Source organism: Cetorhinus maximus, chromosome 10 (genome assembly GCF_964194155.1).
Source record: "Cetorhinus maximus chromosome 10, sCetMax3.hap1.1, whole genome shotgun sequence".
Lineage (NCBI taxonomy): Eukaryota > Metazoa > Chordata > Chondrichthyes > Lamniformes > Cetorhinidae > Cetorhinus > Cetorhinus maximus.
The window spans coordinates 136,840,039-136,854,848 of NC_135888.1; positions in this window are offsets into that span (position 1 = coordinate 136,840,039).

A 14,810-nucleotide genomic window follows, 5' to 3' on the forward strand; every position below is an offset into this window, starting at 1 on the left:
AGTGTGATGATAATCGGATGATCTGGTTTTGTTGACCTTGACTGAGAGATAAATATTGGCCAGGACATCAGGGATAACTCCCCTGCTCTTCTTTGAGATAGTGCTATGGGGTCTTTCCCATCCACCTGAGGGGACAGCCAGGGCCTCGATTTCATGTCTCATCCGACAGTGCAGCATTCCCTCAGTGCTGCACTGTCAACCCTGATTTTGGTGCTCAAATCCTGGAGTGGGGCTTGAACCCAGAAATGTATGACTCAGAGGTGAGAGTGTTACCAACTGAGTCCAGCTGACATAACTGGAACAAAGGCACAAAGTGAAATGTGGGCACACACTCACAAATCATCAGGAGTAACAATGCAAGTTAATGGCCGTAGAAAATTCAAATGAGGTAGTGGGATTAATTTTTAGAGGAACAGAGTTGAAAGGCAGGCAATTTATGCTAAACTGGTGCAGAATCTTGTGTAGATCAAATGTGTTGCAGATCTGGTCTCCATATTACAAAAAAAGATATAAAGCTACTGGAGAAGTGCAAAAAATTTATGAAGATGATACTAGAACTGATAGGTTAGATGTTATACCTACAGCGCTCTGCGGTAAAGAATTCCAGAGATTGACTACCCTCTGAAGAAGAAATTCCTCCTCACCTCTGTCTTACATGGGTGACCCCTCACTCTGAGATTATGTCCTCTGGTCCTAGACTCTCCCACAGGGGGAAACAACCTCTCAGCAACCACCCCGTCAAGCCCCCTAAGAGCCTTATCTGTTTCAATAAGGTAGCCTCTCATTCTTCTAAACTCCAATGAGTACAGGCCCAAACCTACTCAACTTCCCCTCATAAGGAAATCCCTCCATATCCGGAGTCAACCTAGTGAACCTAGGTTAGATGTTGTACCTATCAGGAAAGAATGAACAGGCTGGGGCTTCCTTCTCGAGGAAAGAGAAGGTTGAAAGGTGACCTGATATAGGTCCTTACAATTCAGAAGGGATTTGGCAGGGTAGATACAGAGAAGACATTTCCACTTGGTGGGGGATGGAGGGGGGAGGGAGTCCAAAAGGAGTGTTCATAAATGTAAGATAGTCGCTAATAAATCCAATAGGGAATTCAGGAGAAACTGCTTTGGCCAGAGAGTGGTGAAAATGTGAACTCGTTACCACATGGAGTAGTTACAGTGAATAGCACAGATGCATTTGAGGGGAATCTGTACAATGTGGAAGATAAACGCAGGTATAGGGCAGGTGGGCCACAAGGTATGTTTCCACACCGTAAATGCTATGTAATTCTAAGTAACATTTCCTGTCCTGCATCATTGAGAAATGTGCATACTGATATCACTGAAAACTTTATTAAATGGAGATTTCTGATATTTGTAGACTCATCATCAGTTGAAACCACTTTGTGAGTGTTGCGATGATGTGATGCAGGTCATACTGAAATAAGCCAACAGATATCATTTGTGATTCGTGAGCATTTGTGATAAGACTATAAGACCATAAAACGTAAGAGCATTAGTAGGCAATTCGGCCCATCGAGTCTGCTCCATCATTCAATGAGATAATCCTGATAATCCTCAACACTTTCCTGCTTTTTCCCCATAACTCTTGATTCCCTTGCTGATTAAAAATCTGTCTTTCACAGCCTTGAATATACTCAACAAGCCAGCCTCCACAGAGCTCTGCGGTAAAGAATTCCAGAGATTGAGTACCCTCTGAAGAAGAAATTCCTCCTCACCTCTGTGGTGACACCTTACTCTGAGATTATGTCCTCTGGTCTTAGACTCTCCCACAGAGGGAAACAACCTCTCAGCATCCACCCCATCAAGCCCCCTAAGAGCCTTATATGTTTCAATAAGGTAGCCTCTCATTCTTCTAAACTCCAATGAGTACAGGCACAACTTACTCAACTTCCCCTCATAAGGAAATCCCTCCATACCTGGAATCAACCTAGTGAACCTTCTCTGGACTGGGGGACCAAAACTGTTCACAGTATTCTAGGTGTGGTCTAACTAGTGCCTTGTATTGTTTCAGCAAGACTTCCCTATTTTTATACTCCATTCCCTTTGAAATAAAGGCCAACGTTCCATTTGCCTTCCCTATTGTCTGCTGAACTTGTATGTTAGCTTTTTGTGATTCATGCACAAGGACCCCCAAATCCTTCTGTGCTGCAGCTTTCTGCAGCCTTTCTCCATTTAAATAATATTCAGCTCCTCTATTCTTCCTGCCAAAGTGCATAACCTCACATTTTTCCACATTATATTCCATCTGCCAAGTTTTTGTCCACTCACTTAACCTGTCTATATCCCTCTGTAGATTCTTTGTGTCATCCTCACCACTTGCCTTCCCACCTATTTTTGTATCGTCTGCAAACTTGACGATAGTGCATTCACTTCACTCATCCAAGTCATTAATATATATTGTAAATAATTGTGGCCCCAGCACTGATCCCTTTGGGACTTCACTAGTTACAGGTTGCCATCCTGAAAATGCCCCCCTTATCTCAACTCTCTGGGCGGGATTTTCCATACCCGCCTGCCACCACGATCTTCTGGTCCCGCCGCAAGTCAATGGACTTCTGGCTCGGGCACAGTCCCGCCCGCGATAGGGCCAGAAAGTACTGGCCTCAGTCTTCTATAAGTTAGCCAATCTTCTCTCCATGCTAATATACTACCCCCAATACCACGGGCTCTTATTAAGTAGCCTTATGTGCAGTACCTTATCGAACACCTTTTGGAAATCCAAATATATTGTATCTACTGGTTCCCCTTTATCTATCCCGCTGGTTACCTCCTTGTAGAATTCTCATAAATTTGTCAGGCATGTTTTCCTCTTCATGAAGCCATGCTAACTCTGCTTGATTATATTATGCATTTCTAAATGCTCTGCTATTACATTCTTTTTAATAGACTCTAACATTTTCCTAATGACAGATGTTAAGCTAACTGGCCTATAGATAACTGTTTTCTGTCTCCCTCCCTTTTTGAATAAGGGTGTTACATTGGAAGTTTTCCGATCCTCTGGGACTTTCCCAGGATCTAAAGATTCTTGGAAGATTACTACCGGTGCATCCATTATCGCTGTAGCTACTTCCTTTAATATCCTAGGATGCAACCCATCAGGTCCAGGGGACTTATCAGCCTTTAGCCCCATTTATCTCTCTGGCACTTTTTCTATTGTTATTGTATTTATTTCCTCCTCCCCTTTTGCCCCTTGATTAGTTAGCATTCTTGGAATGTTATTAGTGTCTTCTACCATGAAGACTGATGCAAAGTATTTATTCAACTCCTCTGCTATTTCCCAGTTCCCAATTATTATTTCCCCCAGCCTCAGTCTCTAAGGGACCTATGTGCACTTTGGCCTCTCTCTTCCTTCTATATATTTAAAGAAGCTCTAAGTTTCTATATTACTTGCTAGTTTATATTTTCCCTCTGATTTTTGGTCATCTTTTGTTGGTTTTTAAAACTTTCCCAATCCCCTGGTTTACCACAAATCTTTGCCACCTTGTATGCTTTTTCTTTCAATTTGATGCTATCCTTAACTTCCTTGGTTAACCATGGTTGGTTTATCCCCTTCCTAGAATCCTTCTTCCTCACTAGGATATATCTTTGTTGTGAGTCATGAACTATTTTCTTAAACGTCTGCCATTGTTCATCAATTTTCTTTTCTGCTAAGCTCCTTTCCCAGTCCACTCCAGCCAACTCTGCCCTCATTCCTTTGTAATTACCCTTATTTAAGTTTAGCACAGTTGTTTCTGACCCAAGTTTCTCACTCTCAAACTGAATGCTAAATTCTACCTTGTTATGGTCACTATTTCCTAGGGGATCTTTTACTCTGAAATAATTTATTAAACCTGCTTCAATATACATTACCATATCCAAAATAGGCTGATTCCTTGTTGGATCCACAATATATTGTCATAGGAATGTGTCCCGAATACAGTCTATGGATTCTTGCTTGTGGCTACCTCTGCCAATTTGATTTTCCCAATCTACGTGAAGATTGAAGTCACCCATGATTAATGTACTGCCTTTTTTACATGCCCTCATTATCTCCTGATTTATTCTCTGTCCTACAGTATAGCTACTGTTAGGGGTCCAATAGATTACTCCCACCAGTGTCTTCTTCCCCTTGTTATTTCTTACCTCCACTCAAATGGATTCTACATCTTCTGGTCCTAGATCATTTCTTGCTATTGTACTTATTCTATCTCATACTAACAAAGCTACCCCACCACCATTTCCTTCCTGTCTGTCCTTTCGAAGAGTCACATGCCCCTGAATATTTAGTTCCCAGCTTTAATCTCCTTGTAACCACGTCTCCACAATGGCTATAAGACTAACCTCTATTTGTGACGTTAACTCATTTATTTTGTTCTGAATACTATGTGCGTTAAAGTAAAAATTCATTAATTTTGTGTTTTTACCATTTTACCCCCCTTTGACCCTATTTGCTCCTTTTTATATGTTTGTGCACTCTGTCCTTTCCTGTCACATTCTGGGTATCTTTACCTACATAGCTGAAAGGCTGCCATATCCCTTTGCTTTGTAAGCTGATGTATCCCCTCTCCAGAACCCTCCCCCCTATTTAGTTTGAAACCCTCTCTACAGCCCCAGTTATTCAGATCGCCAGAGCACTGGTCCCAGAGCGGTTCAAATGAAGCCTGTCGCACCGGAACAGCTCCCTTCTACCCCAGTACAGGCGCCAGTGCCCCATGAACTGAAACCCATCCCTACCACGTCAATCTTTGAGCCACACATTTAACTCCTTGGGCAAGATTTTTACCCCGTTGAGTGGGCATGGCGGACAGGCACGATTTCATGTGTGGGTTGGACAATTCAGAGCCAGCCAGCATGAATCGCACACTGTGGCACTGCCAGATGGGAGCGAGAGGAGGGCGAATGTGGAGGTTTGCACACGTGTGCGAGTTCATGCACTGAAAGCTCCCTGAAGGCAGAGAGTTGCATCAGGGAGTTGAAGATTTATAACATTACAGATAAAGGTTTAAAAAAATAAGGTAAACATGCTCCCTCATGTGACTCTGTCACATGAGCAGGGACATGGTATCAATAATTTTAACCATTTTAATTTTATTTTTAATTCCTGTTGGAAACCTTATCCTTCCCGTGGATAAGGTTTCATAAAAAATCCAAAGGCCTCCTGGCTGATTCGCCTGCCCGCCAACCGGCAGGTTGGATGGGCTGCGAAAAAATGCTTTTAATTACAACTTTAATAGCCTTAATAGGCCTGTTAATTGTCGGCAGATGCGTTGCCGACTTCCGCACACGCCCGCTGACCGAAATATCGCGCGGGTGCGCGATGATGTCAGGATGTCCGCCCGACATCATCGCGCGTCACTTTATGTTCTCGCGTGTCAGGCACACGTCCGCATGCTGAGTGAAAAATCCTGGCCCTTGACTTTATTTACCCTATGCCAATTTGCCCTTGGTTCAGGTAGTAATCTCAAGATTATTTCCTTGCCGGTTCTGCTTTTTAATTTAGCTCCTAACTGTTCAAAGTCTTTCAGCAGAACCTCCTTTCTAGTCCTATCAATGTCGTTGGTGCCAATGTGGACATTGACAACTGGATCCCTCCCCTCCCACTCCAAGTTCCTCTCCAGCCCAGAGGAGATGTCCTTAACCCTGGCACTGGGCAGGCAACACAACCTTCGGGACTCACGCTCACGACTGGAAAGGACAGTATCTCTGCCCCTAATTATACTGTCCCCTACCACTACTACATTCCTATTTCCTCCCCCAACTTGAACTGTACCATGGTGCCATGGTCAGTTCGCTGATCCTCCCTGCAGTCCTCACTCTTGTCCACACAGCTTGCAAGAACCTCATAACTGTTGGACAATGGCAGGGGCTGAGGCTCCTCTAACGCTACCCCCTGGGTCCCCGTACATACCTCACCTGCAGTCACATCCTCCTGTCCTTGATCACCGATCAAATTAGAATTACCTAACCAGAGAGGTGTGACCACCTCCTGGAGCAAAGTGTCCAGGTAACTTTCCCTCTCCCTGATGTGGTGCAATGTCTGCACCTCAGACTCCAGCTCCTTAACTCGGGTCTGAAGTTCCTCGAGTTGCAAACACTTAATGTAGAAGTGTCCGCTCTGGAGCAACTTGGTGTCCAGCAGCTCCCAACGCTCTTTTTAAATTCATTCTCGGGATGTGGGCTTCGCTGACTGGACCAGTATTTATTGCCATCCCTAGTTGTCCTTGAGAAGGTGGTGGTGAGCTGCTTTCTTGAACCGCTGCAGTCCATGTGGTGTAGGTACACCCACAGTACTGTTAGGGAGTGAGTTCCAGGATTTTGACCCAGCGACAGTGAAGGAGCGGCGATATATTTATAAGTCAGGATGATGAGTGACTTGGAGGGGAACTTTCAGGTGGTGGTGTTCCCATCTATCTGCTGCCCTTGTACTTCTAGATGGTAGTGGTCTTGGTTTGGAAGGTGCTGTTCAAGGAGCCTTGGTGAATTCCTGCAGTGCATCTTGTAGATGGTACACACTGCTGCTACTGTGCATCGGTGGTGGAGGGAGTGAATGTTTGTGGATGTGGTACCAATCACGTGGGCTGCTTCATCCTCGATGTCTTGAGTGCTGTAGGAGCTGCACTCATCCAGGCAAGTGGGTAGCATTCCATCACACTCCTGACTTCTGCCTTGTAGATGGTGGACAGGATTTGGGGAGTCAGGAGGTGAGTTACTTGTCACATGATTCCTAGCCTCTGACCCGCTCTTGTAGCTACCGTATTTATATGTCTAGTCCAGTTCAGTTTCTGGTCAATGGTAACCCCCAGGATATTGATAGTGGGGTTCAGTGATGGTAATGCCATTGAATGTCAAGGAGCGATGGTTGGATTCTCTCTTGTTGGAGATGGTCATTGCCTGACACTTGTGTGGCGCAAATGTTACTTGCCACTTGTTGGCTCAAACCTGGATATTGTCCAGGTCTTGCTGCATTCCACGTGGTGTAGGTACACTCACAGTGCTGTTGGGAGGGAGTTCCAGGACTTTGACCCAGTGACAGTGAAGGAGCAGTGATATATTTCCAAGTCAGGATGGTGAGTATCTTGGAAGGGAACGTCCAGGTGGTGACGGTCCGACATGTTTGCTGCCCTTGTCCTTCTAGATGGTAGTGGTCATGTGTTTGTAAGATGCTACCTAAGGAGCTTTGGTGAGTTTCCGCAGTGCATCTGGTAGATGGTACACACTGCTGCTACTGTGCGTTGGTGGTGGAGGGAATGAATATTTGTGGATGGGGTGCCAATCAGGCGGGCTGTTTTGTCCTGGATGGTGTTGAGCTTCTTGAGTGTTGTTGGAGCTGCATTCATCCAGGCAAGTGGGGAGTATTCCATCACACTCCTGACTTGTGCCTTGTAGATGGTGGACAGGCTTTGGGGAGTCAGGAGGTGAGTTAATCATCACCTGATTCCTAGCCTCTGACCTGCCCTTGTAGCCACAATATTTATATGGCTCCTCCGACTTTTAAAAAATGAGTTAATGACTTATAACCGAAGAAACACATCTAACTCACTCTTCATTAGAGCTCCAGCATGAATTAACGATACTGGATATTGAGTTCTTTCCTAATTAATGAGCTTCACAGAGTGCATTTCAGTTGGAGTGAAGACTACATTTAGATCACACAAGCAAATAGCTTAATTCAGAATTAACCCAGCTCCAGTAAATGACAAGCCTGGCATATTTCGGTTTGACACAATTTACAAAGAGTGGGCGAGAATTGATAGTTTGGCACTCAGCTCGTTATACAAATGGAATTTAAAAACAGAAAGGTCTCTGAATCATGAGTGCAATTTTATCATGAGGACAAATAACATTTATAGTAGATTATGGCCCAGAATTTGAATCTCATGACAAGCTCTGTTAGGTGGATCCTCTGTCTCACCCTTCAACTCAAAAATCATTTCCCCTGGAAGCTGATAGAAATGTGATGATAACAGGTCAGTGAAGCAATGAGGCATCTTGAACTTAGTGAATGACAGGACCAACAGTCTATCTCCATAACCAATGAAATTTCAGGTTAGGGAAATAAATAAATGAATTGTGGAAAAGGGAATAAGGTGATTTTTAAAATTTTTCTTTCATGGGGTGTGCACACCACTACCAAGGGTAGCATTGCCTATGTCACCTTGAGAAAGTGGTGGTGAGCTGCCTTCTTGAACCGCTGCAGTCCATGTGGTGTAGGGACACCCACAGTGCTGTTTGGAAGAGAGTTCCAGGATCTTATCCCAGTGACAGTGAAGGATTGGCAGTGTAGTTGCAAGTCAGGATGGTGTGTGGCTTGAAGGGAAACTAGAAGGTGGTGGTGTTCCCATCTATCTGCTGCCCTTGTCCTTCTAGGTGGTCGAGGTCATGGGTTTAGAAGATGCTGTTGAAGGAGGCTTGGTGTGTTGCTGTAGTTCATCTTGTAGATGGTACACAAGTTCACCGGTGGTGGAGGAAGTTAACATTTAAGCTGGTGGATGGGGTGCCAATCAAGTGGGGCTGCTTTGTCCTGGATGGGTGTTGAGCTTCTTGAGTGTTGTGGGAGCTGCTCTCATCCAGGCAAGTGGGAAGTATTCCATCATAGTCTTGATTTGTGCCTTGTAGATGGTGGACAGGCTTTGGGGAGTTAGGAGGGGAGTTACTCACCACAGACTTCCCAGCCTCTGACCTGCTGTTGTAGCCACCGTATTTATATGGCTAGTCCAGTTCAGTTTCTGGTCAATGCCAACCCCCAGGTTATTGATAGTGGGGGATTCAACACTGGTAATGCCAAGAAAGGTCAAGGGGAGATGTTGGGGTTGCTCATTGCCTGGTACTTGTGTGGCGCTAATGTTACTTGCTACTATGAGCCCAAGCCTGAATATTGTCCAGGTCTTGCTCCATATGGACAAGGACTGCTTCAGCATTTGAGAAGTTGAGAATTGACCTAAACATTGTGCAATTATTAGTGAACATTCTCACTTCTGATGTTATGTTGGTGGGAAGGTCATTGATGAAGCAGCTGAAGATGGTTGGGCCTAGGACACTACCCCGAGGAACTCCTGCAGCGATTCCTAGGACTGAGATGATTGGCCTCCAACAACCACAACCATCTTCATTTGTACTAGGCTGAGTGACATTGCCGGAACCCAAACTGAGCGTCAGTGAGCAGGTTATTGCTGAGTGTAAGTGCTGCTTGATAGCACTGTCAACAACCTCGTCCATCATTTTGCTAATGATAGAGAGTAGACTGCAGGGGTGGTAATTGGCTGGGTTGGATTTTTCCTGTTCTTTGTGGACACGGCATAACTGGACAATTTAGCACATTGCCAGGTAGATGTCAGTATTGTGGCTGTAGTGAAACAGCTTGGCTAGGGGAGCAGCTGGTCCTGCAGAGCACACGTCTTCAGTACTACAGCTGGGATGTTGTCAGGGTGCATAACCTTTGCTCCCTTCAGTTGTTTCTTGACTTCATGTGGATTGAATCAAATTGGCTGAAGACTGGCATCTGTGATGCTGGGGACCTCCGGAGGAGGCCGAGATGGATCATCCACCTGACACTTCTGGCTGAAGTTTGTTGCAAATGCTTCAGCCTTGTCTTTTGCACTGATGTGCTGGGCTCCCCCATCATTGAGGATGGGGATATTTATGGGGTCTCCTCCTCCTCCAGTTAGGTCTTTAACTGTCCAGCACCATTCACAACTGGATGTGGCAGGACTGCAAGAGCTTAGATCTGATCCGTTGGTTGTAGGGTCACTTAGCTCTGTCCATACCATGCTGCTTCTGCATCTAGCATGCAGGTAGAATGAATAAAAAAAGTCACATTCCATGATTTGAGTTCTGTTAATGCATTGTTGAATCTTCACTAAAATTGACAGTCTTTCAAGAGGATAATTCTCACTGTATGAAGGCAATATTTAAATTTCCATGTATGTTTTGAGCATAGCACAAACACTTAAACCTTGAATTCCTTCTTTCGTGAACAGACATAACAGCAAATGATGTAAGAAACACTCACAAAAGTGCTGCAGATGGAACTGATTCTTAGCATACCTCCCAGTGTTTAATATTTCTCTGTTATTGTCCACTATATTCTCAAATTGTTCCAAAGCTATTGCGATTTCACCAGTTTCATTTCAGGTTGATTACTTCACTTCATCCTGAGGCTGATTTCGATGGGTAGGGTGATAACTCAACTGTGCCGAAATTAAAATTGCAAACTTTCTGGGAAGAATTATGACATAATGACCTGTACTTTGAGGGCATTGTGAGATTACTTTACTTTTAAGCTCAACAAGCATCCACAGTGTGACACAGCAGCGATAAGATCCCGTGGTCCTTTTCAGAAATCCCCCCATTTGTAAATCACACTTGGATTGGCTTTTGTGAGTGTGAAAATACAGCAGCACAATGGCCCCAAACATCCCACTGATTTTCAACACCAAAACATAATCTTGAAGCTTCCTTCAGTACTTCCCTTTCCTCATCCCCTGGAAAAATTATACACTGGAAAGAGAGGTATCTTCAGCACCCCATCTGTAATAAAGGGAGAGGATGATGATGCCTCATTAACCCCAAGAAGTGTTTGTGCAGCAGGAATCTAACTTCAAAGACTTGGCTTCTTTGTTCCATTAAGGAGGTCTCATTGATTGCCTTGGCACTGGGTGGTTTAGCTCATGGTGCAGTTAGTATATGGCGTTAAGTTAACAGTTCATTGTAGATGGGCGATGTACATTGTACAACTGTACACTCTTCAAGCAGCCAGAATCATGACTGTTATGATGACACAAATCTCAGGTGGGGTCCCTATACCTGATGCTTTGATCTGTGTCCAAGGTAAATGAACATGGAATTTGGTCGCCACCCGAGTTTGGGCAGGAACCTGGTGCAGCTGGCGCCGAATGAGGGTGCTGGCGAAATCACATTGAGTTGGTCCATCAGCCCCGTTAGGATAGATATTGGTGAGCTGTGCGACTCATTTGTGACCCCCCCCCCCACCCCGCCCCAGAGCTGATTCGCTGGGCCTGGGGTGAAGGCGGGTGAGAGGGAGGCAGCAAGACAAGCTGATTGGCTTTTGGAGAGTTCTGGACAGGGGATGGCGATGACTTTAGGGGTTGCGGGCAGGAGTGCACCCCAGTCTTTCCTGCACATCCTAGCTCCACTATAATGTCAATTTAAAAAAAAGACATGAAACCTTGTGAGTCACAGGAGTCGCTTTAAAAACAGCCGGTTAGGCTGCTGACTTGCTGAAAAAAAAACTGATGGCAGCTCTCAATCAGGTTACAAAAAGGAAGAGATGTTATATGGACTATAGCATAATGCCAGTTTGAGGCAGGGTTGGCCCTGAGTCCTGGCTGACCAGAGAGACCTGATGTGGCCGATGGCAAGTTTCTGATGGGGAATGAACCTGTGCGAGCTGTCCACCATATCGGACATTTCGGCGTAAGGTACACAGTGTGATCCATTTTCTAGGCTCTGGTGCCTGTCACATTGGGTGAAAACAATGAGCCCAATGTCCCGATAGGTAGCCTGTCCAGGCTCCTGCCTGCCCCCAAAACAGATCGTAAAATCGCAGGCAGTGCCCACTGAAGTTAGCAGCCCTCAAACCATGATCAATAGGCCAGTGACTGTCCACTGTGCGTTGGTGAAGGGGAGTGGCTCAGCTCCTCCTCTTCCTTCTTCCCTTTGCCCAAATTTCTCTTCCTGCCGCAACCTTCCCTGCATTCCCGGTTCTCCGACATGGAACTTCTCATGGTCTGTCTTCCCGCTGGATTTGCAGGTCTTCCCATTTTCCTTACATTCCCTCTCCAGCTGGAAGCAGCAATTGCAACTGCCGGAGAGGGGTGCAGGGTGGGGATAGGGGCGGGGGTGGGGTGCAGGGTGGGGATGGGGGCGGGGGTGGGGTGCAGGGTGGGGATGGGGTGGGGGTGGGGTGCAGGGTGGGGATGGGGGCGGGGGTGGGATGCAGGGTGGGGATGGGGGCAGGGGTGGTGTGCAGCGTGGGGATGGGGGCAGGGGTGGGGTGCAGGGTGGGGATGGGGGCGGGGGTGGGGTGCAGGGTGGGGATGGGGGTGGTGGTGATGATGGGGGTGGGGGTGGGGTGAGGTGGTGGGGATGGGAGCGGGGGTGGGGTGCAGAGTGGGGATGAGGGCAGGGGTGGGGTGCAGGGTGGGGATGGGGGCGGGGGTGGGGTGCGGTGGTGGGGGGAACCATTATCTAATGGCAGGAAGCTGAAAGTTAAAGAAAAAGAAAGAACTTGCATTTATATAGTGCCTTTCGTAACTTCAGGATGTGCCAAAGGGCATTACAGCCAATGAAATACTTTTGAAGTGTAGTCACGGCTGTTATGTAGGAAACCTCAACATGGGCACAACAAGCTCCCAACAACAGCAATTTGATAATAGTTGGGTTATCTATTGGTTGATGGATAAAGATTGGCCAGGGAATTTGTAGAAACAGATGACCAGACATGACTGTGCTTATTATGAATGCTCAGCTGAGAGCAAAGGCTCATAAATGCATTAGTTCAGCAGGGTTTATGTTTTGACAACTGAAGTGTATTGTTGACTTTGCTTGATTGGCAACTTTAGGTGGTTATAATAAGTTGTTATTCCTGTGATCTCTTTTGTTAATGTATCAATGTTTATTTGGACAGGATAGAGAGGTGTGAAGTGGTTAAACTCTCTGTTAGTGAAACTACAATTGCCTTGTCTGCTTGGCAGTTTTATAGGGCTGTAGGAACAGCAGTTTCTTTCAAAGAAGAAATTGGAATGGGTGTTTATTTTTTCTCAGCTTTTCCATACTTGCCATTGTTATTATGTGACTCACTGATTCTATACATAGTGCATGGTGGGTGATTGGGTATAGAAGTATCATGGAGGGCATGGACCCGGAATGGAAGTTGCATGGACTAAATGAAGGGGGCATTGAGGGGTATGGAGATGGCATGGAAAGGGCAAGGGAAGCATGGGTAAGACATTTTGAACTTACCTTTCAAAGGTTCCTGAATCCAGACCGTGGTTCACGACTCCTTTGAGGGGCTTTGAACCACAAGTCATGAAAAAGTTGGCCCGGCTCTTTGCAAATTGTTGGGGGTGGGGGGGTGGTGGGGTGATGCTATAAGATTCCTTACCCCTGCAATGGAGCCAGCCTGGTCAGGAGTTTAGGGAGCAAGCTTACTACCCTCACCCTTATCCTGAAAATTGCTGGGAATGGGAACGGGAATCCTGGACTATCTGCCACTTAAAATCACCCTCCCGCCTTGGCGAGGCATGGAAACCCAGGCCAATGACTCACAGAAAAGAAAAACAAGTGACCTTTGCAGCAGCAAATGAACGGAGATGTTGAATTACCTGACAGTGATGCACGTAAATTTATCAGAGAAATTCAGGAGAGATGCATTAAAAGAAATGCTGGAAGACATCACTGGTTGGTTGCCCTATCGTTCCTGCTCTTTAGGAATTCAAACCATTTGCTATTCATCTGCCTATCCCTGCCTGCGAACTATGTATTTAAAATGCTTTGTTTGTGTATGACAGATGACTTGATCCATGGCTATAAAAACAAAAAGCTAAAAGCTACTGCGGATGCTGGAAATCCAAAACAAAAACAGAATTACCTGGAAATACTCAGCAGGTCTGGCAGCATCGGTGGAGAAGAAATCAGTTAACGTTTCGAGTCCTCATGACCCTTCGGCAGAACTGAGTATAGTTAGGAGAAAAGTGAAATATAAGCTGGTCTAAGGTGGGGGGGGCGGGGGGAGAGAGAAGTTGAGGGTGTGGTGATTGTGGAGATAAGCATCACCACCTTCAACACCTCTTTGATCCTTTTGTCTGTGACATCTTTTGATTATCTGCTCCTATCACTGCTTGCTTATCTCCACAATCACCCCACCCTCAACTTCTCTCGCCCCCCGGCCCCCACCTTAGACCAGCTTATATTTCACTTTTCTCCTAACTATACTCAGTTCTGCCGAAGGGTCATGAAGACTCGAAACGTTAACTGATTTCTTCTCCACCGATGCTGCCAGACCTGCTGAGTTTTTCCAGGTAATTCTGTTTTTGTTTTTGATCCATGGCTGCTGAGTTTTGCTGGGGGAGGTGGGAGAACTCCTGAATATCCGTTCTAACTTTGGCGGAAGAGCTGGTGAAATTCCCTAACAGTCAGGATAAGTGGAATATTTCTACCTTAACGTGTCCTTGGAATGGAAAGTAAAACCCTGATAACACTGATTAAAGTTTTCACCTGCAACCAAGGCCAACCACTACTTTCTTAATCTAGGTGGCTAACAAATTGCTGCATCCAATATACATGAGTTTCAATGGGGCTTGTTTTATAGGAATGGAGAGAAAATGGCTCTGAGAGCAATCAGTCTTTGGGAAACATTATTTTTATCCAGCTGAGGAAGATGAAAACTGATTGAATCAATCTGAAGTTTATGCATCTAAATCCAGCGCCTGGTCACTGATGACCCCAGTCTGACTAACATTTTACCTACTCACGCACATTCTATTTTCAATTCCCGTTTTATTTGAGAATTGAAACACTGTGCAGCCATCCAGTTGTAAATCCTAGAATTCCCTCCCTAATCCATTGTTTCTCCACCTTTCATTCCTCTATTAACAAACTCCTTAAAGCCTGCCTCTCTGACCAGGCTTTTGCCTTTACCTGACTGAATGCCCGCTTATGAAGTTCACTGGTCATTACTTTCCTGATTATAATCCTATGGAGCTCCTTAGACCATAAGACATAGGAGCAGAAATTAGGCCAATCGGCCCATCGAGTCTGCTCCGCCGTTCAAACATGGCTGATAAGTTTCTCAACCCC